General features: G+C 42.0%; 1 long non-coding RNA gene across 1 annotated transcript in view; it reads right to left on the bottom strand.

The window, feature by feature from the left end:
* Window positions 1-8503: 8503 nt before the first annotated feature.
* The window catches only part of LOC113185920 (uncharacterized), a 39501-nt gene continuing 21097 nt past the window's right edge, over window positions 8504-26907 (bottom strand). Inside the window, exons 2-4 of the long non-coding RNA XR_003301194.2 lie at window positions 19810-20135; window positions 10729-10815; window positions 8504-8646 (exon numbers count right to left, since the gene is read on the bottom strand). This is a non-coding gene — a long non-coding RNA (uncharacterized LOC113185920). The remainder of the gene's footprint in view (window positions 8647-10728; window positions 10816-19809; window positions 20136-26907) is intronic.

Raw genomic sequence — 26907 nt, forward strand, 5'->3', positions numbered from 1 at the left:
GCAACATAATAGAGTACAAGGCATGACAGAATAACAAAGAACAGTGAGTTCACAGCTACTGCAGGCAACACTAATGACCTGGAGGAATATCAAGTTAAAGAAGCTAGTCTCAAAAAGCACATCCAGTGTGATTTCATTGATAGGATGTTCAGAAACATGCAAAAATCTAAAATATATTTCTGATGTATCATATATGTCAAATGCTATAAAGAAAAGAAAGGAAATGACATACATAAAATTCATAGTAGTGATTATTATCTTTAAAGTAGTAAGTTGGTAGAAAGTCAGTATAATTTAGGATATCTGTTTCCTGGTGACAGATGTCCGCAGGTCAAATGGGATTGCTGATGGCGTGATGGTCTGATTAGACATGAATTCTCCAGCTCCAGAGGAGGAGCCTGAGTCATGTTCTTTTCTGCACATGAGACACAGGCTCACAGATACAGGAGCTTAGTCACCACGGCTTCTTACCTTGAGATCCAGGAGAAGAGAACAGGAGGCCCTCCAGCAAAAGGAGGCATTCAGAGTTCAGACAGGACTTAGCACAAGTTGACCACGAAGAGGGTGGATGAAATAATGGCTTAACAGTTCTCCAAGAGCCAGATGTGGTGGTGCACACTTATAATCCCAGCAACTTGGGAGGCTGAGGCAGGAGGGTCACAAGTTCAAGGCCAGAGTGGGCAATGTAGCAAGACCCTGTCTCAAAAGAAAATAAAGGAATTGGGGGTTGAGCTTAATGGCAAAGCACTCCTGGGCTCACTTCCCAGTACAAGACAGACAGACAGACAGAAGGAAAGAAAGAAAGACGAAAGGAAAGAAAGGGAAAGTCCCCAAAGAAAACTAGATCCCACCTTGTCTCACTAGGGGAAGGCCATTTTCTTGCTCAGGAGGATCACAGCTTGTGGAAGAACAGAATGGTGGTCCACTGGAAGTGACCACTATCTTGGGTTCACTATGGTGAACCAATAAAACGAGTTACATTTCAAGGCAGGATGTGTGTAGCCAAGGTTTAATTCCTCATCCCTCAGAGGCACCGGAGGCCCATTACCAAGGCAAGTGGCAAGTGCTCTGAATCATCTTTAATAAAGCACTTACTAATTCTTACTAAATGCCAGGAACTGTTCTAGCTCTTCACAGCAGGACCCACTCTTCTGCTGGTTCAGTTATTCATGTCGACTGTGACTCAAAAATATTAAACGGAAAAATTTCAAAAATAATTCATAAGTTTTCCATTGTGCACTATTCTGGGTAGCCTGTCAAAAACCTCACACTGCCCCACCTGGGATGTGAATCAATCCTTTGTCCAGCATATCCATGCTGTATATGCTACCCACCTGTTAGTCACTTAGAAGCTCTCTCGATTAGCAGATCAATTGTGTCAGAATTAACAGTGCTTGTGTTCATGTAACCCTGATTCTACTTAATAAGGCCCCCAAAGTGTAACAGTAGGAATGCTAATAATTTGGATATGCCAAAGACAAGCTGCAAGATGCTATGGTTAAAGTTTATCATAGGTACCTGTGTTTACATGTACCTATGATAAACCCTATATATAGGGTTCAGTACTATCTAAGGATTCAGGCATCTATGGGAGGTCTTGGAATGTTCCCCTACCCATAAGGGAGGACCACTGTATTAGCCCATGAGATCTTCAACACCTCTATGACGTGAGAAGCAGCCTTGTTGCTACCTTACAGAGGAGGAGATTTGCCCAAGGGGCATAGAAAGTAAGTGGGAGCTGGAATGTGGAGCTACTGGTCTGACTTCAGAGCCCGGTTCATCAGCACCACACAGGGCTTCCTGGCTGGTCTCTAAAAGTTCTCCCTAAACCATGGTCTTGCTTATCTGTGGTCTGGAGTTTTAAGGTCATCCATTTGAATAGACAGAGGGAGGAACTAGCCCAACTTCCTGTGCCAGTGAGTAGGTATTTGTTTTTCCAGAATTTAATTATGGGCCTGTATCGAGCAGCAAGGTTCTCAGGGCCCAGAGACCAGCCCCAAATAAATGCCACTGGTGGCCCTCGGTGCTGGAAAGATTGTTTCTTTCCTTCCTGGGACAGGCTCTCTATAACAACCCTGGGACTGAAATCACAAGAAATCCAAGAATCAGGGAAAATGTGCATTGAAATGATAAATGGGATGACCCCCAGTAGAACCAGTTTGATAGAAGATCAAAGGTCAAGAGAGAGCTGTCAGCCTTGACCTCCTTTAGGCAAATTCTCCTGTGTCCTCATTGGGATACAAAAAAAGTTGCAAGGGATTCCTAAGCACAGCTCTGTCTCTGAATTCCTTGGAGATAGATACAGGGAAAAGAACAGACTTTCTATCCCAATGTGCAAAATCCAGTTCAGCACAGAAGCCAGGCACAGTTCTGGAACAGTCCATTCTCCAATGATTCTAGATAACCAAGATTTTAGCACATAATGAGCTCATAAGAATGAGTTCCACAATACTGTGAGGTTTACCTTCATTACAGAATTCCAACAGATTTGTACCAAAATGTCAACAACTCTGATATTTATAGGACATTCTTAGCTGAATGGGAAACAGCCCTGTATTATGTTCCATCTTTCTCATTTACTGGAGAAAAATGGCATCAGGAAAAATTGACTATTTGCCAGGGATCACAGAGTTCATAAAGTTCTGCTGGGCGCCAGAGGAAAACATTTTCATAGAAGCTTTTCATGATTCAGAGAAGACTTACATCCAAAGAAGATTTAAGAAAGCCAAAGGGAATGTAGGGTGGATGGGGTAGAGAATGGAAGGATGAGAGGTGGGGTCAAAGAAGAAGAAGGAGCAAAGGATGAGTGCCGCAGTCTGGCCAGGCACAAATAACCGGGAGGTCACAAGCCACTTGTAGATTCAAGCAGGAACGAACTTTATTCCAGAACCCACTCGAACTCAACCGGAACTCAACGGGAACTCCGAGAGAACTCAAAAGTAGCAGGCACCTGAGGTACCAGGAGCCGCCCTATTGCTGGACAGCAGAGGTCCATATACACAACTGAATACACAGCCTGCCCCAATCTAGCATCATCCAGTTACAGCAATCAGCCATCATCCCAATAATTATACACAGCTTAACTTAACCATCATCATCCTAATGGCTCGCTGGCGCTACCCCTCAACCACTCCTTCTGGCAAAATGCCAGGTGCCATAAGAATGAGCTCATAAGAATGAGTTCCACAATACTGAGAACATAAGCTCTTTGTAGTTTGCCCACTTACATAGTAACTGTCCCCAAACTTCTCCCCTGCTCTGATGCATGAGGCCACAGAGTGGGCCCCGACCACCAACATGACACTCCGGGCATATCTTCCTCCCTGATCAAAAGCCCTCACCTTTCAAGGCCCGATCTGTGCAGGAAGAGGCCATGCTTTTCAGAACTCTGGGGTGCTGCATGGAGTTTTGAAGTTCATCTAACACACAGCAGATGGGCTCTCCTCCACCCAGTCATTCAGGAACCTGGCCTAACAGAAGGTTTGTCACCTGTTTCTAAAGTCACCCTAGGCATCCAACTGCAGCTAGATGGGGAGTAGGGTAAAAAAGGCACTTCTAGTCACCTCACCTTATATTCCATTGTTTTGCCTTGGGTGGAGGGAAGGGTCTGGAAAATGCAGAGCTGAGAGCAGCTGCACCCAGAAGAGCTCTTCTTAAGGGAAGAGGAAGTGTGAGTTGCTGGTGGCCATTTGTCTGACGCTGCATGTGGTATCATGAAATCCAAGTGGAGAAAGCTGTTCAGGAAGGAGACTGTGTTGATTGGTTGAAATTCTTCTCACATGTCAATAAATGAGGCCTGAATTTTGCCTAGTGGGTGCAATGACAGCAATTCTGAAAGAGCTTTGGGTTAAATGCCTGAGCAGGCACAAGAGAGAAGGATGAGACAGTAGGTACAAGTGTTTGGAGGGAATTTTTGATGTAAAGGACAACAGACAAAGAGACAATTTGAGTCAAATTGGAGGATCCTTTATTTTAAAATATCCTTTTTTTTTTCCTCCTTTACCTTTACTTGTGAGATCCACAAGTAACTCTACAATTGTCTTGGTCTTTGGGCTGCTAAAACAAAGTCCCATAGACTGAGTGTCTTGGAAACTACAGATCTATTTTTCTCAGTTTTGGAGGCTGGAACCACAAGATCAGGGTGCCCATGTGACCAGATTCTGATGAGGATGCTCTCTGGGTTGCAAAGACTGAAGTCTTCTCACTGCATTTCACATGGCAGAAAGAAAGAGAGAGAGAGAGAGAGAGAGAGAGAGAGAGAGAGAGAGAGAGAGAAAGTGTCCTACAGTGTCCCTCTCCTAAGGGCACTGATCCTGTTCATGACAGCTCCACCCTCATGACTGAATAACCTAACAGTCCTACCTCCTAATATGTCACACAGAGAGGAAGAATTGTAATATATGAAACTGGGGAGAATGCAAATGTTCACTCCATTGCAATAATGTTTTTTACAATATTTTAATTTTCCTATCCTAGTTTTCCCTTTTGATATAGAAATTAATCTATTCATGTCATTAAGTTAGTTTTTGCTGTTTACCATCAGGAATCAGGTGGCATATCACAAGTACTTAAAAGAACAACATGCAAAAAAAAAATAAGATTATTTTTATGTATCCTCCCTGGAAAGTTGGTGGATTTTGTTAAATGGATCCAGGATTTTAAGGTCCAGTGGTATGTCTGATTCTGGCTTCAATATCCCCTTAAAACAAGTAGCAAGCAACCCGAGAGCTGCCTCCAGACTACGCAGAGAAGGCTCGACAATCTTCTCGTCATAACTACCTTCTCAGCTCAAACTGGGCCACAGAGGCAGGAACTCAATTTTCCCAGCATCCAGTCCTCTCTGTGAAAGCCATTATCTTTTGTCACCCTCTCAGGTCCCTCAGAGGAAAGTCTCCATTTGTCCAATATTCTGGCCATTAGCAATTTGCAATTTCACCCATGAGAGTGGTGCTTACAGAGAATGGGGCGATTTGCATCCCATTTATTACACTCTTTGTTCTTTAAAAATTATTAGGTCATTTTCTTTGGACCTTATTGCTGAAAGTGAATTGACCATTAGCAGGTGAATATTAGTTGCTAAGTGGAGTCTGTTGTCGAATGTTCTCAAAGACCATTAGCTTTTCATTGGTGGGCAATTGATATTTACTGTTTATTATGTGGTTCAATGGTATGCATTTCCCCCTGAGGTTATAAAATCTTTAAAAGCATTAAGAATGTTTTTAATACACTTGAAAATGTACAAGCAAGATAGAGACAGGGCTAGTGAGTAAGAGAAAGAGCTGGTAGCTTTATTTTGCTCATGATCCATCTGATGTATCTGCCTTCTAACTCAGTATATTACTCCCTTCCCCTGAGCTTCAGAGTTAATCATAAATAAGGTACACCAATTCATTTCACCCTAAATGAAAATATCAATCCGGGAACAAATATTTAAATAGTGCCAATCAGAGCCTTTTATGTTCTTTTATCAAACCCCAAAGTAAACACAGCTTCTGAAAAGACTTTATTTTCTATAAATGCTCTTCTCAAATACAGCTTACAGGCCACATAATTTTTTTGGTGGGGGGTACCTGGGATTGGACTCAGGGACACTCCTGATCCACATCCCCAGCCCTATTTTGTATTGTATTTAGAGACAGGGTCTCACTGAGTTGCTTAACCCCTCGCTTTTTACTGAGGCTGGCTTTGAACTCGCACGCAATCCTCCTGCTTCAGCCTCCCAAGCCACTGGCATTACAGGTGTGTGCCACAGTGCCTGGCCAGGACACATGATTTTAACTCACCTGTGGGCTTTGCCAAAGAGAAAACTGGGGACTCGTGTAGTTGTGTCCTGCTCAAGGACACAGGGTAGTAGCATTCAGGTTTCTAGCTGCCATCTCAGCTCCCCCCCACACCCTTGCCCTCTGTGGGTACCCTTTCCAGGGGCAGGGGTGCTACAGGGAAGGCGGTTCCACAACTTGCTCCTGCCGGTACCAGCTTGATGCTCTTTCAGGGGAAGGGGGATTAAAAGAAGCAAGGAATCCCCTCATGACCAGAACTTTCTAGAAGGAAGATCCAATCACTGCCCCAGAAATGCAGGATGGAGCCTCAGTTCCAAGACATCACCCACAAGGCTGCTGGTGGTCTGAACCCACTTGTTCCTCCAGCCTCACCTCACATTCCTTGGCAGAAACTTCCCCTGGATCCTCTCCCAGCCCAGACCTCTGCCCATGCTGCTCTCTGACTGGTTCCTTCTCTCCCACCACCTCTTGGTACAGTCACCCATTTGACGTCTATCTCTCCCAATAAGTCCCACTCCCATTGTTAGTCCCACAATGAGATGGTTATGCCTTTCTCCGTCACTGTTTGCATGCCTAGCTTTACAACAACACTTTGGACTGTAAAGATCCATGATATGTGTATGCAAATTAAGCAAGCAAGCAAGTGAAGCTTGGCATGTTTTGGGAAGGTCACAATGGAAGTCACCCCCTGGGTAGCTTTCCCAGTGCTCCCCTTACATCTCATATGACCTTGGCCCTTCTCACACTGGAGTGTCTTTGCCCATCTTCTTTCTCCATCTCCTCCAAGCCTGGATGCTGGGCTTGGGAGAGATGGAGAACGTGCTGGTCTCTGCTAGCCTTTTCCCACCGCCCAGCTTGGGGCTTAGCACAGGGTTCATACTCGGTGTTTGTCAACTAAATGATTCTATGCCCAGCGTTTCTCATTCCCAGATTTAAACCAACGCATCTGCCTCTAAGAAGAGTGGAAAACAGTCGCATCCTCATCATTAGCATCCACCTCCTCTTGGCTGTGTGTCAAGCCCTGTGACTCACCCTCACACCTATCCCCAGGTACACACAGGCCTCCCTAGCTTGTGAGTACGACTGAGGACACCTGTCGCACTATTACCCAGATTATCAACTCCCACTTCCCTGACACCAGCTAGGTCCATCTTCAGATGGAGACCGGCGCTGCCTGTGTTTTTCTCTCTCTCTCAGTAGGCTAAGTCCTGGCCTCTTCTGGTTTCTGTGAATCTGAATCTGCTTCATCTCTCTCCCTTGCCTTCCTCTCCCTTTCCTATCTCTTCTCCTATCCTCTTCTCATCTTTTCTTCTGTTTTTTTTTAATATAGTCTTTCTTTCCAATTTTTTTATGCAAAGCTAGCATTCTATCTAGAGGACTTTGGATAAAGTTTTCAACCTCTGTGTTTTCCTCTTATAATAAGTTGGAGGTAATAATAATAATACTTATCCCTGGGTTACTGGGAAATTTTAAGAAACGGGTATACATAAAGCATGTAGAACAGTGCCTGCCACATAAAAAGGTACAGTGCCAACTGTCTACAATGGCCATTTCTGGAAATCCAGCAACTCTGGAGGCTGAGGCAGGAGGATCAGAAGACGGAGGCCAACCTGGGCAATGTAGCAAGACTCTTGCCTCAGAATCTTAAAAATGAAAAGGGAGTGGGTATGCTGCCTGTGGTAGAGCCTTGTATAAGGCCCTGGGTTCAATTCCCACTCCTGAAGAAAAAAATGTAGACAGCTATTTCTGCCACCAATACACAGGCCCACCCAACACTCCACCCTGACCCAGTTTCATCCTTCTCCCAGGTAAGCAGTAAGCAAAGATCAGCCAGCATCCCTGACCTGTTTCTGAACCTAGGCCAGACATTTAGCCAGCTATGGCAGGGCCAGGGGGTGAGGGAGTGGAGAAAGAATGCGAGATTATATTACTTAGGATGACTGAATTGTGTCCTCCAAAGTACATGTGTTGACTAATCCCCAGCACCTCAGAATGCGGCTGTATTTGAATATAAAATCTTTAGAACACAGTGCCCAGGACAGAGCAAGGGACTGATCACTAGTACTGACCACGCAGCTTGATGCTGTGGTTGCTGCAGAACAACTGCATGTGGTGGTGGCCACAGTGGTGGCCCTGGTGGTCACTCTCACAGCCCAGAGAAGGACGGGTTCAGACACCCGGCAGCCCCAGGAGGTTCGGAGCCCTCAGGGAAGGGGCAGGAATGACTGACATGCTGGCCTCTGCTTACCTACAAGGTTATGTTCCAGCCTCTACACACAAGGTCGTTCTGATTTTAAAACTTCCCAGATGGACATGAAGAGGATTTGAATTTGAAATCAGGGTTGAGAATGATGAAACAGTTAAAAATGGAGACAGGGTTAAAAAGCAGTGAAGGCTGGAAGGAAATTGTGAATAAAGGTGAGAGGTGGAGCCTGCCAGTCTCAGTGATGGAGGAAGCAAGGAGAAATAAAAGCACTGCAGGTAAATCATTGATAAAAGTTCACCCCAGTGTGTGTGTGTGTATGTGTGTGTGTGTGTGTATGCACGCATACATATATTTCAGTGAAACAAAATACTTTTTGTATAGATTTTTATTTTCTTTTTTGAAGCCAAAAATTGACCTGGCCTCCTTCCTTCCAGAGTAATAAGGTCCAGTGGGCATTGAGTCCCTGTGGACCACTTGGACTTCCATTGTTTGCCTCACAATCTAGCCACCACTTGTATATTGTTTCCATGGGAAAACTGTGTCTTGCATTCCAAGTAACAAAATTCCACATGAGTTTTGGATTGCAACATGTTTATAAAATAGGCTTGCTGATTTGCTGCTTCCAAAGAGAGGCCGCGGCTCCTGCCAACAATCCACATCCTAGGTAAAGAAAAAAGTAGACATTATGACAGAATTGGAATTCACTCCCTGCCTTGTAAATGTGTGACAATAGGGAAGGCTAACTTGGGCCCTGTTGAACTATGACTTACATATTTCTGAATTATTCCTCTTTTTGTGTGTGTTTGTGTATCACACAGTTTTTACAATAAATATGGTTTTGTTGTTTTTTTTTTTTTGTTGTTGTTGTTTTGTTTTGTTTTTGGTATTAGGGATTTAACTCAGGGGCACTCAACCTCTGGGCCACATCCCCAGCTCTATTTTTTATTTTATTTAGAGACAGGGTCTCACTGAGTCACCCAGCGCTTTGAACTCACGATCCTCCTGCCCCAGCCTCCCGACCCACTGGGATTACAGTCCGTGTGCCACTGTGTCCGACTACAACAGACATGCTTCATTTTTGCATTCAGAAACACAATGTAACAGACTCTTAAAAAAGAGAGAGCAAGAGAGATGCTCTGGAGTTTCACATAATTAAAAAAAAAAAAAACATTAAAGTTGTCGAAATTCCATTTGGCACTGAAAGACTTTTTTGAATCCTGCCTCTCCAGCAGCCAGCACTACCCACTTGATCCTTCATGTGCTACGTTTATCTTTTGAGGAAGAACAGTGAGGGGGGCAGGTGTCCTTTGTTTGCACTTAGCTTCATAAACTTTAATTCTTTGCCACCTGTTACCTACCACACCTGTGGGACAGACTGTGGATAACAAAAGGAACATTCATGGGGGCCCGGAAGATGACAGTTACACAATTCCAAAGTCAAGGTCACCACTTTGGTGGGTCCACCCAGATAGCTGAGGGCTTTTCTTTTCATTCTCAATAGTTGATACACTCACATAGCTCATTGATTTCAGAATATAAAATGCTTTACAGTGAAAACATTTTTGGGTCCCTCATCTTTGCAGTTTTTGTCTCCCCAGCCCTCACAGGTAAATGATTACTTATCTTAGCTTCAAGTATATTCTTCCAGAATTCCATTAGGCAAATACAAGCATTTATGACCTCATATATATTTTAATTTACAGATCATTTAAAGAGCACCATATCTGGTGGAAGTAGTCTTTCTCCCAGGATTTTTGTTCCTTTTTGGCATAAGAAACAATGGTGAACCTTATATATCTATATAAACAATAGCAATAGTAGAAATGGCCCAGACTATTAACTAGCACCATGAGTAGATAGGCATACAATAAGTTAGCAATATAACATGGAAATGTAGTTCTTTGTGCTTCAGCTAAGAGGTAGAATTTGCATATGTGAGCTTGAAGGCAGAATGGAGAGGCGGATGTGGCCTGCTCTGCACAATGCACACTCCAACGATTGCCTTAATGCAGACCATGGCACCTTCTGGACCTTCTGTGGATGATACATGAACAGCCTTAAATTGTGGATTAACATTATTAAGCTATTTTACAAAGCAAGACCAATGCTATCAGATATAATCTCTATAATGGACTCATCATCCCAACCTTTTTTAGGGTGCACCTGTCACTTCCATTAGCCAAGGTTTGTTGAGCCTCAGTAACATGCTTTCTACAATGTGGTATGACCACTGACTTCTCTACATCCAGAAGGTACATCAAGACAGCTGGCTCTAGCCATAGAAGAGGCTTGTGAGAATTTGCAAAGCCTTATGGGAATTTGGAAGTTGCCCTCTTTCTTTCACTATATCCCAAAACAAGTATACCAAAGAGGCAGATGGACTTTTACAAAAGTATTGTTTGGCACAACTAATATTTATTTGTAGGCTACATTTTTATTTTTGTTTTTTTATTTATTGTAATTAGGCTACATTTTTACAAATACAATGTCTTTGAACAGTCTCGTCTATGGGGAATGTCTTTTTCATCTTATTATCTATATTTATTACACATAAAAAATACATGTTATTTTGTAGATATATTTATGAACATTTTAGACCAAGTAGCAGGAGGCTGGGTATGTAGCTCTATAGTAGAACAGGTGCTTAGCATGTGTAAGGCCCTAGATTCAATCCCCAGCACAAGAAAGCAAAAAAAAAAAAAAAAAAAAATAGCACAAGTTCTTAGAAGAAATTCTACTTACCCCAAATTAGGTTGTAGTCACAGCTGGTCCAGTTTGTAGTAAGTTGGAAGGTAGGGTAGCTCTGGGCCTGTGGGAAGGGCAGCATTTCTAAGAAGAGATGATAGAAGGTGGAGAGTGAGAATTTCATATATTTAACAAAATAAGACGGAACAAAGCCAGGCATTGGATGGAGGCCACTGAACAGGTGGGGTGAGTGGTAGATGTAGAAAGATATTGCAGGACCCTGTGTAGAGTGTGCAGGGGTTAATTTGTACCCTGGATCAAAAGGTTTATAAATACCCTCAGGATCTTTAAAGGAAAGGCTAAATATTTGAGGTCAGAATGGAAAAGAGTGGCAAACTTTTTATAAATGTGATCAAGTCAACCAGTGGAAAGATTCAACAAGGCAGAGGCTAACAGTGAGATTTGAAAAAAACAAAAACAAACAAAAAAGCCTTGAATAAGTCTGATTTGCAAGTGAGCAAATAGAGTTTCACATTCAAATAACTTTTACATCAAAATATGAATTCTCTGAGGCCTAAAATTTATAAATGTGTGACTCCAGTGCCAGTCAGAGTTTATTGAACACTTACTGGAGACTGTGGCCCTGAATGCAAAACAGAAGTCATCTAAAACACTTTGTGCTTTGAGCGGCAATTAGATTAGCTGGAACTCTATGGCACAGGCCATGGTGTGGGCAGAATGCAGCTCTTCTAGCCACTACTGGCTGCAATCTCCAGCACACTCAATTGCTTCCTTTGAAGGCTTACATATGAGTCCTATGTGTGGGTGCCCCACCATGACTTACCTGATGAGAGAGAACACAGCATCTTTTCCTCCAACCCTGTCCTAAATATCACTGGTATGGGACACTGATTAGTGTTACTGAAGGTTAAGAAACAAATGAGAGGTATCAGTTGTTGTCCTGGGAGTAACATAGAACTGCTGAACAAATAGCCCAACACTGAACAATGAACAACTAGAATTTCTTAGCCACCTTTATTCCCAGCTAGACTTTTCTCCACTGGATTCAAAGCTTCCACCATGTTTCCCTGTCCATTGCAGACTCTGTCAATTGGCCTAGTCATGGCATAAAACCTTTCAGGTCAGCCAAAGACTCATTCATGGGCTATTTTTGGACCCTGACCTCCACAAGAGAACAGGTAGATCATTGAAATCTCAGTCACTCCTTTCTGCTCCTTCATCAGCCTGGGGAGAGGAAGAAGGCAGCAAAACATTCTGCTTTCTCAGTGAAATAATTCCACTGGACCTCTAAGAAGGAACAGTTGGCTGACTAGAGATGGCTGAGGTCTTAAATTTAACTGTAGTTTTCTTTCTGTACAAGTGAGAAGATTGATGCTGGGAACATTGAAGTTATTTACCTGAAGGCTTGCAGTGAGTAGGTGGAGAGACAGAAGTCTAACTCAGACTGAAGGCTGTAGATCTAGTGGTTGTACCTTGAGGCCCTGCTACTTTGTGTCTACAACCAAAATTGTGTTTGAAACATTTTTTTAAAAGTCATTCTATCTTTCAGTCACAACTGTTTTGCTCCTTCTTTATCATCTACCTTATTTAGTAGGCCTGGCTATTTTTTAATGTTTCTATTTTTCCAGTATAAAGTAATAGGAAAAAAATACTTGTTACAGATGAGGGTGTAGCTCAGTGGTAGAGTGTTTCCCCTAGCATGTGTGAGGCCCTAGGTTCCATCCCCAAAACTGCAAAAGACAAAACAAAGAAACAACAACAATAACAATAAAAACACAAACCAACCTGTTATACTGGATATTTGCTTCCTCAAAATTCTGGTCTATCCAGAACCCCAGAATGTGATCTTATGTAGAAAAAGGTTTTTGTTGTTTGTTTGTTTTTGTTGTTTTTGTTGTTTGTTTATTTTTGTTTTGTTTTGTTTCTGCAGATATAACTAGTTAAGATGAGGTTATACTGGGTTAGAGTTGAGCCCAATCCAATAACTGATGTCCTTGTCTGAACTATCAGGGAAGAAGGCCATGTGATGACAGAGGCTGTCTTGGAGTGTGGAGGAATGCAGCTACAAGACAAAAGTTCCAAGGATGTGGCAACCAACTCTCAGAAGCTAAGAGAGATAAGGAACTCACAGAATTTCCAGAAGGAACTGGCCCTGTCTACATTTTTATTTCAAACTTCTGGGTTTGTGAACTGTGAGAAAATAAAATTTCTGTTGTTTCTAAGTCATCCAGTTTGTGTTACTTTGTTATGGCAGCCCTAGGAAACTCATGCGCTGAGTAAAGGGGATTGATAATTAAAACAAACCTCAGATAAATGCACTTCTGATACATAGCTGTTAGTGTGGGTGGTTTGCAGGAACGGGAGAAGGAGGAGACAAGAGAAATAGGTGGCTGTATAAAAGGGCCCCTGACAGGCAATCTACCCAGAGGGCTCAAAGTCTATCGTGCAACACCATAAAGACAAAATCCCCTCGCCCATGGTGTGGGTGGGGCTATAGGAGAAATTCATCACCAGTCTCTGTCCACTCCACAGCATGGGATCTAACTCCCTTTCTCCATAGACAAGGGCACACATCAGGTTCCCAAGGTCACACATGTGCCCACAAGCTGCTCCAAGAGCCAGCCGACCACTATGTGATCATCTGCCAGTGATGGCAGGTCAGAAAGGTCAAAGCGATCCAAGCACAGGAGCATTCCTGCGGTTTCCACACAGCGCAGCGCAGGGACACGACTTCCTCAAAAAGAAGTAGCTGCACAGGCACTGGACCTGAAGAGCCACGTCTGTCTGCCACTCCAGGGTTTCACAGCCCTGGAAATGCGTATCTCTAAGCCTGATCATTTTGGTGGATTTTAGATCTACCTACCCCTCTTCTGGGTCTATCTCACTTTCTCTCGCCTTTCTCTCACTTTGCAATAGACCTACTCTGATTACCATCTCTGTCCTGCTGCACCTCTGTTTCTGTGCTGGAGTAATTGCCCTAATCTTAGATTTGACTCCTAAGGACCAAGGATTACTCCACAGTTGACTCTCTACCTCCAGTAACATAGCCTCCATCGACAATTTTTTTTAATACCTTCATTTTGTTTACTTATTTTCATGTGGTGCGGAGGCTCGAACCCAGGGCCTCACATGTTCAAGGCAAGCGCTCTACCACTGAGCTACAGCCCAACCCCAGCCTCCATCGACAATTTTGATGGTTTCTTTCTAATTTTTCGCTCTACACAAGATGATATGTATAACCAAACCGGACACACACTTTTGTTTCCTGATTTTTCCTTATAAGCTTTTATCTACATTAACAGGTAATTTTTGAAAGTATAATTTCAATTATTATGCAATTATTTCATCAAAAGAATGCATCAGGACTGGGGATGTAGTTCAGTGGTAGAGCATTTGCCTAGCCTAGCACACCTGAGACTCTGACTTCCTAGTCCTGTATGAGAGAGAGAGAGAGAGAGAGAGAGAGAGAGAGAGAGAGAGAGACCCACATTTTACTCAATGAAGATTTATGAATGTATTCCTGTGTTCATTTTTAATTAACAGGTGACAATGGCTAACACAGTCATACCAGGGAGGGTTGCTTTGGACATGTGTATTTCCAAATTGCTTTCCAAAAATTTGTAGCAATTGATACTGTCTCCAGCAATGCAGAAGGTTCCTGTTCTCTGATTCCTTGATATTGGAGATAATTTTATTTTTTTTTGGTGGGGGGTGGGAGTAGCAGGGATTGAACTCAGGGACACTCAACCACTGAGCCACATCCCCAGCCCTATTTCGTACTTTATTTAGAGACAGGGTCTCACCGAGTTGCTTAGCCCCTCCCTTTTTTCTGAGGCTGGCTTTGAACTCGCAGTCCTCCTGCCACAGCCTCCCAAGCCACTGGGATTATAGGCATACGCCACTGTGCCCTACTGCAGATGAATTTCTTTAATGCTGTGAATGAATAATACTACTTTGTTGGTTTGATTTGTGATGAATTGCCTTTTTTCTCTCTCTGAGTGCCGGGACTTGAGCCCAAGGCCTTAATGCGTTATAGGCAAGGGCTCTATCAATCAGCCACAAACCCAGCCCTATTTTGAAGATAGATCTAGTTATTTATTCAGGTAGACATAGACAGATAGGTAGATACATTCTAGGCTTTAAAAGATGAATAATTTCCACAACTAGTACTGCAATAGAAGAATATGCTACAGAATAGAAAACAATCTCCCCAAAAGAGTTGAATGGGGCTGTGAATAGCACAGTGTTGCTGGAATAAAGAGGCTCGAGAATGACAATTATTCAGGTAAAGAACTTCTCAGGCTTATGTTTCAAAAAAGAAAGAACATAGTCACTGGAATCATTCCACTGGATTAGCGTGAGTTCTAAAATAAAAGATGCAAAAAAAAATTCTGAAAGATCAAAATGGTATTGTGTATTTCTTAAAGGTTACATTATTTCAAAGACACACCTTAAGTGTATCAGATGCATTGGCAAATACATCAAAGCCTCAGTTCAAGAAGTGATAGTGATGGAAAATGCGGGTAACTCTCCAACGCCCCATGATCACGTGGGATTGCAGACTGTGTATGTGCTTCAACAAGACTTGCCGTGAGAAGTTCACAAAGCAATCACAATGCTCAAACCAGTCAGCCCAGTACTGCACACCTATCATAGACACCTTTAGCTAAAACCTAGAAAAATCATAGAAAAGTGCATGGCTTTCATACCAAACATACCATACCACTGCAGTTAGCAACAAAACCCAGGAATTCAATGGGAGCCACTTATTTATCAGTAGATATACTCACCAAAGCAAATTAGGATTGTGTGTAAAATGTCAGTGTATATGTCCTAAGGTAATATTAAATTTAAAAAATTGTTTATGTTCCCCAACTGCAATTTTTTTGAAATTTTAATTTTGAAATAGTAATACATTCACCAAAAATTGGGGGGAAAAAATCCGAGAAATCCAGTGCACCTTTACCCATTCTTTCCCAGTGTTAACATTTTGAGTAACTATAATGCAATATAAATACCAGGAAACTGCTCCACAGAACTTATTCGGATTGCACCCATTATATAAAAACTCAAGCCAGGCATGGTGGAACACGCCTGTAATCCCAGCAGTTAGGGAAGCTGAGACAGGAAGGTCATGAGTTCAAGCCAGCCTCAGCAACAGCGAGGAGCTAATAACTCAGTGAGACCTTGTCTCCAAATAAAATACAAAATTGGGCTGGGGGGTGTAGATCAGTTGTCAAGTACCCCTGAGTTCACTCTCTGGTACCAACAAACAAACAAACAAACTTGTGTGCATATGTGTGTGTAGTTCTAAACAATTTTTTTCATGGTACTGGAGAGAACAGCCAGCCATGCACAGTGGGAATGTGAGGTTAAGGAAATAATTCTATAAACTGGGCTGACTGGCTGAGCCCCATGTGCATTCTTTTTTAAAAAGCAATTCAACTACAGCCCTGCCTGGCTAAGTCGAAAGGATATATGGCATTCATCAGCAAACTACTTTTTACTTATGGGAGAATTGTAGCCTTGAAACATAAAAATAACACAAGTTATCTTCAGTGTGGGGAACTTTTGTGACCCTTATACAGACCAAATCCCAGAAATCAGGGAGATAAGGACAAGCCCCTCTAACCTCAAAATCTATAAGAACAAGTTTTGAAGAGGACCTTTGTGGCTGCCTCAGCTCGGTGGCAGCCCCTTACCCTGCAACAGGTCTATATCCCCCAGCCCTATCCCTAACCCCTGGCATCACTAATGTTTTCTCCTTATTTATAATTTTGTTATGTCACGAAGTTACATAAGTGAAATCATATGATAGGTGATCCTTGGAATTGGCTTTTGTTACTCACACTAATTCCCTTGAGATCTGTCCAAATTACGTGCATCCATGCCCTTTCTATTTTATTGCTGAATAGTTTTCCAGGACATAGACGTACTGCAGTTGGTTTAACTGTTCAGTGATCTTCCTCCTCCAGCCACTCCCCAACTGCCTATATCACTGCCCAGTAAATCCCGATCAGTGGATTAACGAACTGATTTGGTTAAAGACCTTGTAACCCAATCTTTCCCCTTTCACCCAATCATTTTTTTTGCATGGTCTCACACATGAGTTTGAGGGAACAGCACAAATCCAAACCATAACAGATGGCATGTTTTGGTCTCCTATACCAGTAATGCATGGGAAATACAGATATTTCACATCCTTACTGTGTTTTGTGTTATCACTATTTTTTATTTTAGCCTTTCTTATAGGCAGGTGGTAATTGTTCATTATGGTTCCAATTTGCATTTCCCTGATGGTTAATGGTGTTGGGCATCTTTTTTATGTGATTTATTTATCATTTGGATATGCTTTTCACTAAAATGTCTATTTTAGACATCTAATTAGTTGTTTGTTTGTTTTTTAGAAGAGAGAGAGAGAGAGAGAGAGAGAGAATTTTTTTTTTTAATTTTGAAATGATATTTTAATTGAAATAGTATTTGGGCTATATGTTTTGCACAGAATACATATTATAAGTTACAGAAACCATAAGCATAATTTATGATAAACAAATATTTTATGTATGTTCAAGGAATGGAGCCCTGGGGCACTCTACCACTGAGCTACATCCTCAGCCCTTTTTATCTTTTATTTTTTTTTTTTTTAAAGAGAGAGTGAGAGAGGAGAGAGAGAGAGAGAGAGAATTTTTAATATTTATTTTTTAGTTCTCGGCGGACACAACATCTTTGTTGGTATGTGGTGCTGAGGATCGAACCCGGGCCGCACGCATGCCAGGCGATCGCGCTACCACTTGAGCCACATCCCCAGCCCAGTTGTTTGTTTATTTTACTGCTGAGTTTTAGAGCTTTTTAAGCATTCTAGATACAAATTCTTTGTCATATAAAGAATTTGCAAATATTTCCTCCAGATTTGTAGTTTGTGTTTCCATCCTCTTAAGAGTATTTTGCAAAGCAAAAGTTTCTAATTTTGGTGCGGTCCAATTTGTCTGTTTTTCTTTCTTTCTTTCTTTTTTTTTTTTTTTTTTTTTTGTGTGTGTGTGTGTGTGTCAGGTCTAAAGGTCTTCTGAAGACCTGGCCATTGACTCCATAGATTTTACCCTGTTTTTTTTTTCTTTAAAGTTCTTGGTTTTTATACTATACAGTAATTTCAAATCCTTTGGGTCCTCGTGCAAAGCTTTCCCCTGTCCAGCTGCACACACCACATCACTGGGAAAGAAACCTTGCCACTTGTGAAACTCATCAAGCAGAGGTTATACTAAGTCAGGCTGTTCAGTGAGGCAGATCATCAGCCATAATCCTTCAACAGAGGATTTAAAGGTAACTTGGAGGCTGGGGGTGTAGATCAGTGGTAGGGCACTTGTCTAACATGACCCTGGATTCAAACCCAAGCACTGCATACACACATGCACATGTACATACATACACACACACACACACACACACACACACACACACACAAAATGAAACTTGAAGGAAATAGTCAAGATTTCAAAATCCTATACACAACAGAATCTGCCTTAGATTCACTAGTAGTTTTTGTGTTTGAACTTGTTTCCTTGCAAAAAACAAGATTACTCATAGTTGATGTCTTACAAAACAAAAATGAAAGAGTCTAGGGGAAGGATGTCCCCCATAATCAACAAATATGGGTGAAACTGCAACCCCAAAAGGAAATTATAAGCACCTTTTCTAGGTCATTAATACTAATAGGTATTAATATGGATAGCGCAGGCTGTGTCAGAGCTGTGCATCCAGAGGATTTACATGAAGCGTCTTTCTCTCATCAAGTACCTGACGGATACATAATTTAAAATAAGTAAGCTCCATTATAGAGTAGGATGCAAATTCGCTTGAACCTTAAAAATAACATTTCAGATTTTAGAGAAATGTCTATTTGTGGGTTTGGGGAGCAAGGAAGAAGGAACGCTATTGCAGGGCAGGGGCTATGGCAGAGCTCAGGCATCATGGAGTCCCCCTCTTCAAACCCCAAGTCTCGCAGTCATTCCAGAAACATTTTAGACGTGTAGCTCAGAGTAACAGGCATGAGTTTATTGAAGGGGTGGGAAAAGGGAAAGGGGGACACACTGAGGGAGAGAGTGGGCTCTCTCAGACGAGAAGGACAACATACATGCCTCTCCTGCCGTCCAGTTTTACTAGGGGTCCCAGGGAAATGTCAGAGAGTCCCACCCAGGTCCACCTCCTGACTTTGGACAGCAGGATGACATCAGACTTTCAAGTCCCCTCTATGCATGACAACTCTAAGTCCCTTTGGCCTAAGGCTGACCAGTTCTAATTGGAACGTGTTCTTGCAGGTTTTATGGTTACAGGGAATGATCCTTATGTCGCTGAGTTCTGGGATCTGGTCTGTGTCAGGATCACAAAAGTTCCCCCACACACAGGATAAGTTGTGTTTTTCTTTTGTTGTTGTTTGTTTGTTTAAAGGCATTTCAGGGCTACATTTCTCCTGCAGGTAACTGGTAGTTTATTGAGAAATGTAACATATTCTGCCAACTTAGCCAGCCAGCTAAATTGCTTTTTAAATAAGAACACACGTGGAGGTCAGCACAATATGCCCAATTTATAGAATCTTTTCCTTAATCTCATGTTCCCTATCAGTATAAGAGTGCCATTATCCAAACTCCTGGTGGGATCCTCATTCAGTTTCCTCTGCCTTTAGGGACATTTTTAATTTAATTTTATTTTTTTTTAAAAAAATTTAGGTATTGATGGACCTTTATTTTATTCATTTATTTATATGCAGTGCTGAGAATTGAACCCAATGCCTCACACATGCTAGGCAAGTGCTTTACCACTGAATCACAACCCCAGCCCTCTTTAATTTTATTTTTTAAAAGTGATCCTAATTAGAATAAGTTATATTCCACATATGTATAATATGTCAAAATACACTCTACTGTCAATCTATATCTAAAAAGAACAAGTAAAATTAGAAGAAAAAAAAAGGTTTTCATCCAAATTTATTTAAAAGTGAGATGCCTTAAACTTTTAGTTATCATTTATTGAATGTTTATATTTCAGGCATTGCTCTAAGTAGCCTATCTGCGTTAGCTCATGAATCTTCACTATTCTATGAGATACCTAAAAACAGATACTTACACAGTGTTGACCATGTACCGGGTGTTCTCTAAGTTGCACATTTATTTCCACTCACCCTTCACACCACCCTGTGAGACAAGGACTATGATGATCATCAACCCCATGTTACAGATGGGAGATCTGAAGCATGGAAGGACCAGAAAATTGTTCACAGTCACTCAGTTGGGAAGAAGCAGGGCCCAGATGTGAGTGGAGGAGGCATCCCAGGCTGCAGGACCCATGTTTAAATGACGTGCTCCACTGCCCCAGGGCAGGCTGACCACAGCTTCTCTCAGCGACAAGGAAACCTCGTTGTGGGAAGACTCCATGAGCTCACCAAAGCCACTCTGCACATAAACAGAGGAACCCAGTTTTCAAACCCAGATATGAAATTTGGAAAATTCAATTTATCTTTTTCTAATTATTATTTTTCAAAAAGTGCACAACATAAAATTTATTACCTTAACCATTTTAAGGGAAGAGTTAAGTAGCTTTAAATATGCTTATGTTGTTGGAAAACAGATCTCTAGAAGTTCTTTCTTTTGCAAATCTAAAGCTCTATCCTCATTAAATATCAACTTCCATTCCCAGCTGTCCCCACCCCTAATAACCACCATTCTGCTTTCTATTTCTGTTTCTGAAATTGACTACTTTAGATACCTCATGTAAGCGGAATCATGTAGTATTTGTCTTTTATGATTGACACCTTTCACTTATCCTAATGTCCCCAAGGTTTATCCATGTTGTGGCATGTGTCAGAATTTCCTTCCTTTTTAAAGATGAATAATTTTCAATTGTTTGGATATACAAACCAAGTGTCTTTAGCCCCAAACTCACACTGTTGACGATCACACTTTATTACCTTCCACAATATCTTCTGGCACCTTCTCATCTCGAGTGCAGTACGATTGTCAAGCATTATAGATTCATAATACCTTCAATCCTCCTTATTAATGTCTGAAAGGATTTTCGTGTTTTCCCCTTTTAGTGCATAGAAAATTCACTCTACCATATCTTGCTTTATGTACATCTCTCTAGAACTGTTGCTATGACTTCATGTCTGTGACAGAGAAGATTCAAAGTGTATAAAGTGAAAAACTCAATTTTTGTGGCAACTTAGATGGACTAGTGGTGGCCTTCTGGAGCATGGTGCTGAGCCAGAGATTGGATCTGAGCTCAAAGTCCAGAGTGACTTTGGCTAAAGTTCAGGAGGAGTAGTGATATGAGCCAGTCAACTGCTAATCCCTCATCTAGAGTGACGTCAAGACAGGGGCAGCACAAGTGTAGCAGGGAGTTGAGTGGCTGGATTTTTTAATGGTCATTAGCATGAAAATTTTTATGCCTTGATGGTTTTCATGATCGAGTAAATTGAAGTAAAAGGCAAGGAGGAGGACCCCCACCTCGGGTCTCAGTGAGGAGCGCTCTGCCTACTGAGCTTGCAAGTTCTTCCAGGAAGACATTTATTTTCTGGGGTGTGACTGGACCTCCAGAAATGTGGCTCCACCCCTCTGTCTGGTGCATTCAGCCCAGGAAGAAGGGGAAGGGAAGGAAGGCTCCCTTCCTGCACCCGCCCATCCAGATGATCCTTGGACTTGGATAAAAGAGTGCAAGTCAACATTTTTCTTTATCATTTGATCCAGCAAAACAAGAGACCCATACAGATCACTGGCCACCCCAGGAAGTGGAGGCCCAGCCTCCCTTATGCAGCCAAAGACTCTGAAGACATTGACTCAGTGTCTCAAAGATGAAACTTTGAAATAGTGTAATCATGTTTAAAATACCCAGGAATGTGCTCTTTAAATGATTATTACATTACGTCATTTGTTAAAACAAAGTCCCTTATTTCTTTAGTAACTTTTTATTGGTCTACTAGGTTTCTCTGAAGAAGAATACAACTATATTTAGGCATAAGCTGTTTTCCATCATTTTCTTGGCAGCTACATTACCCTCCTTGTTTTCAAATGTTCTTGTTTTCTTTAACCTGCATCTCAGGAACTCCATCTCGTTTTTCTTTTTTTGGTAGTACTGAGGATTGAACTCAGGGCCTTGCACAGGCTAGGCAAGTGCTCAACCACTGAGATATACTACCAGCCCTTTTTAAATTGTATTTTGAGACAGGAGTCTTGCTAAGTTATTCTGGTTGGTTTCCTACTTGTGATCCTCTTGCCTCAGCCTCATGAGTTAATGGGATTATGGGTGGGGCCTCCTCTCCTGGTTCCCAACTAGTTTTCATACACTGGGATTTTGAGGGGGCAATAGAAGGAACTTGTCCTTGTCAATGGTCTCATCAAATGGATATTCTGCTTGAGAATAGGAGAAAGGAAGCTCACTATTTTTGATTGAAATGTTCTTGAGACCAAAAATGATGACATTAGACTTCAGATGTTCCTTGGATAGTTTTATAGTTGAAAAGAGATGCCCCACTTTCTCACCCATCAACGCTCACACAAGTATGCACGCGCATGCACTCACGTGTGCGCTGCTGGACTTAGTGACGCCACACAGGTGCACACACAGCCTGTCAGGCTGCTGTGGCTCAGGGGATTCCCAGGGACCAGGAGTCAACTTCCACTCACCTGGGGGTGGAGGGCAGAAGAGGAGGCCCTGTGTCCATCTGTGGTCAGCCCAGGAGCCGCCGGGCAAAATCAACTCAGGCAGAGTCTCCTATAGGAATTTTATTCTGAGACAATTTTGTGCCACTTTCTCGAGGACAAAGGGACGAACCAGGTGGGAATGTAACAGTCCTTATTCTTTCCTGTGGTCTCTTGTTGATGCATTTATTTATTCAAGACATGTATCCTGGGCACCTCCTGGGACCTTTGCTGTCCTGGGCCTGGGTTTACTGTGACGACACACAGGCTCCTGGCCACCATGGCTCCTAATCTAGAGCAGAGCTCACCAGTAGAGACACAGCTTGGGCGACAACTGTGAAAGACACATGTAACTGTACAGTTTCTTGTGGCCACATGAAAGAAAGAGAGAGAGAGAGAGAGAGAGAGAGAGGGGGGGGGGGAAGGAAGGCAGCAAGGAAAGAGGGAGGGAGAGGAAAACTGGAGAAATCAATTGTACCATATCATATTTAACCTAGCCCAATGTATCTAAGAGGTTTTCAATATTATGTTATTAATGACTTATTTTATCTTCCTTCTCTTGTACTAAGTCTCCAGTACTGTATTTCAACAACCTTCACCATTGCATTAACGAACATTCATGAGTATTCCATGTATCCTGATCATGCACCAAAGACAGTTCAGTAATAAAATGATTTTTAAGTGATACTGGCACATTTTTTTAAAAGCTTCACGTGATGGTCATACCACCCATTTTAATCCATTTTAAATTTTGCAAAAACATTTGGTATAAAACCTGAGATGATTAAGTGATAAAATTTAGTACCTGGTATGTATTCACAACTGCTGCACATTTCAATTTGTTGTAAGTGCTGAGGACATGTGGCTCATAGCTACTATCGAGTACACAAGAGCTCTAAAGGAAACAATTTTAGGTATCACAATTTACACTGGATTTTTAAAAAAATGAATTGTGTGTGTATATTGTCTATATATGTATATCTATCTATCTATATACTATATACACATTTATTTTTAAAATACATGTTTTATATGCATATTCACAGTATGATAATAAGTTGTAGTATATACCTATATGTGGTAGTGAAAATTTAATAAACTAGAGACATAGACATCACCCACATGAATCTTTCAGTTGTTGAATGAAAAAAATTGTTGCAGTAGTATATACAGCATTATTCTATTTATGAAAATTTAGTAATTTATTGTTTAGAAATACATGTGTCTCGCTGCATTCTTGTTGCTATAACAAAATGCCTTAGGCTGGGTAATTTATACATAGTAGAAATTTATTTCTGTCAGTCCTGGAGGCTGGAAGTTCAAAATCAAGTAGAATTGGGAACAGGAGAAGGCTTGCTGTACTCCTTCAAAGACCTTCAAGCTGTGTCCTCACATAGTAGAAGGGGACAAAAAGGGACAAACAAGCCCCTTAAATCCTTTTATAAGGGCACTAATTTCATCCATGAAAACAGAGCTTTAGTGACCTATTGAAGATCCACCTCTTAATACTCTTGTATTGTTGATGAAGTTCAGCATAAATTCAAATCACACAAACATTCAAACCATAGTGACATAGTGGCAGGCATATTCATTAACATAGAAATGCACAAAAGAAATGCCTGGGAATGAGAAATTCCAAATTAAGAATAAGCCAAGTGGGGCACGGTGGGACTGAGGCTGGGGGATCACGAGTTCAAAGCCAGCCTCAGCAACGGTGAGGCCCTAGGCAACTCAGTGAGACCCTGTCTCTAAATAAAATACAAAATAAGGCTGGGGATGGGGCTCAGTGGTTGAGTGCCCCTGAATTCAATCCCAGGTACAAAAAAATAAAAATAAAAATCAAGTTCAGAGAAAAGAAATGAAGGGATCCTCAGGGGTTTCTTCAGGGTGGGGATATTTTACCGCTTAAGCAGATGGTGAGTGTGAGATGTTTGTTCTGGTGCCCTTCTCCACCCCTTTGGAAATGTCTTAAATGTTTTATGCCCCAAATTTCCAAGGATTATTTTGTAAATTTCTTACACAGCCAATTAATCTAAAGACGAGTCCAGAAGGAAAACTTCAGGAGAGCAAAGAAGGAGGGAGAGAAGAGGATGCCCATGAAGGTAGTGAATTCTGTTGCTCCCAAAGGGTTTCTGAGCAGAATTGAACTTGCAGATCTTTTTACCTGTCAGCCCTGAAAGGCCTGCTACTTTCAAAAATCTTTTACTAATGAGAGCTCAAGTAGAGTGGATGATTGACATGCCCCGCCCCATACCGCCCCCGCCAGCAGGGAAATGAAGGAGCCCATGAATGCACCTGCCAAAAAAACCACGGGGTCAGATGACCCCACCTCCGCTCTTCGCTCTGCGGCCACGTGGAACACCAACTCCAACCCAGTGGAGCTCAGGCAGGTCATTCCCCTGCAACTCAGCCGTGATGTGAAAGAAGAGGGACCATTTGTGGAAGAACGTGAACTAAGTGCAAGGCTTATCTACTTTGCAAGGTGATCGAACACAGACACGGGAAATTCCTTCTCAGACGAGAATTCAGTAACTGGCCCCTGAACCTGTAAAGCACACTGGTCAGGAGACTAAAGGCAGAGACCAAAAGATGCTGCCAAACTCTAACCTGATAGCGGATGTCCCTGACATGAGATGGGTATCTATCTAAATCCTGCTCCATCATTCACAAGAGAGGAAATGAGAGTAAAAGCTGTTGTCACGGGAGGAATTTGTTTCTGTGTATGCATTGCAGATGTTGATATTAATATTACTATATTTTTTCAACAAATTCAAAGTTGTTTTTAAGCCAAACTGTGAAGTGAGTAGAATTTGACTTTGCCCCTCCATCCCTTCCTTCACGCTTTTTCTTTTGATTGTAAATTAATTAGGATACTAGGTCAGCTGCTATAACAGGGCCCAAATTAACATTGGCTTAGGTAAGATGGAGGTTCAGTTCTCTGACCCACAGAAGTCCAAGCTAGGATGGTAGTTTGAGCCAAACCAGGGGTAGATTTAGGGCCTCTAGCTCTTACCTAATTACTCTACAATCTTCAACATGCAGTCTTTCATCTTTTCCTAATCCCACAAGGCTGCTCCTACTCCTGCAAACTCATGGATATTCCATCCTCCATACAAAAATTAAAAGGATATGGGACACAGCCTGAAAATTGCACTCATCACTTCCACTCAAGCCCCACTGGCTAGAACGTAGTCATATGCCCATTCCAAGTCACGACACTGTTTGTTGTACGCTCATTGAAAGTGCACAACAGTGATTTGGGTTCACAATGAAGACCCTGAGTAATTTAGAAAAGGTTACATCTGTTCACTGGGTGATAAGTTGATGGTGGATTCCATGCTGTTCTATGGAGGAGAGCCAGAGGACCAGAGTGCACCAGGAAGATACCAAAAGACTCAGCAACGACAGGAAGTGGCCCTCTGACCTGGAGAGAAGCTCTAAGCAAAGGAGAGAAATTAGGGGACTCCCAGGAAACAAGGTTGGTATCTTCTTCACCCCATTGACTCTAGACCTTCCTGAACTATTTCCAGGGCTGCCATGTGCAGCAGATTCCTGGGGAACCCCAGGAAGTTCAAATTGGGAATAAATTACTGACCTTGGTGAGTCAGAACACACCACAGCACAGCTCAAGCTCCACGCCTGAAGCAAGGTCAAGGTTCTCACCTGGGCTACAAAGTCCAGTGTCTGACCCCTGCCTACATCTCTCCACCCCCCTCTCCTCTGACCCTGCCACTTCTTCACTGTGTGACAACCACAGTGCTGTCCTTGGTATCTCTAAAGCGCATGGATGTGTGTCTGCCTGAGGGACTTTGCGCTTCCTGGTCCACCTGTCCAGATTGATCTTCCCCCAAATATGTCCACACGGGCTGCCTCCTTTCAGTGCCTGCTCGGGGGTCACCTCTTCAGGAAATGAGGCAGTCTCTGATCAGACTGTTTGAACTGGTGATGCCCCAAGTGGCCTAAACAGACTAGAATGTACCTCAGGGCACTGTGATTCCCTAAGGAACAGATGAATTTGGGTGTTGTTGAATTCAGGTGATAAGTCACATGTATCATGCTGCTAAGATTCTACCACATTTTTATAATTTATTACATTTTCAAAATTTTAACTCTTAATCAAAACTTATTATTATTATTATGTGTGTGTGTGTGTGTGTGTGTGTGTGTATGCTGGAGATGAAACCCTTGACTGTGCAAGTGCCCCACCACTGAGCCACACTCCCAGTCCTGGCCTAGTTTTTTAATTTACGGTTTTGTTTTGTTTCAGTACTGGGGACTGAACTCAGGACCATGTGTGTGCTAGGCAAATGCTCTACTTAATGTACAATTAGTTGATCATTGTTAGTTGTAAAGAAAATTTTGTATTATTTATCTTTGACCCTAATTCTCTGATGGTGAGACAATCTGCACTGGGATTTTGTTTTGTCAAGAAAAGATAGGCTTTTTCCCCAAGCAGTAATGACAGTAAATCAAATAATAAGAACAGAATTTATTCCAAAGAAAGTAAGACCAAAATCACACATACTAA

Source organism: Urocitellus parryii, chromosome 13 (genome assembly GCF_045843805.1).
Source record: "Urocitellus parryii isolate mUroPar1 chromosome 13, mUroPar1.hap1, whole genome shotgun sequence".
NCBI lineage: Eukaryota > Metazoa > Chordata > Mammalia > Rodentia > Sciuridae > Urocitellus > Urocitellus parryii.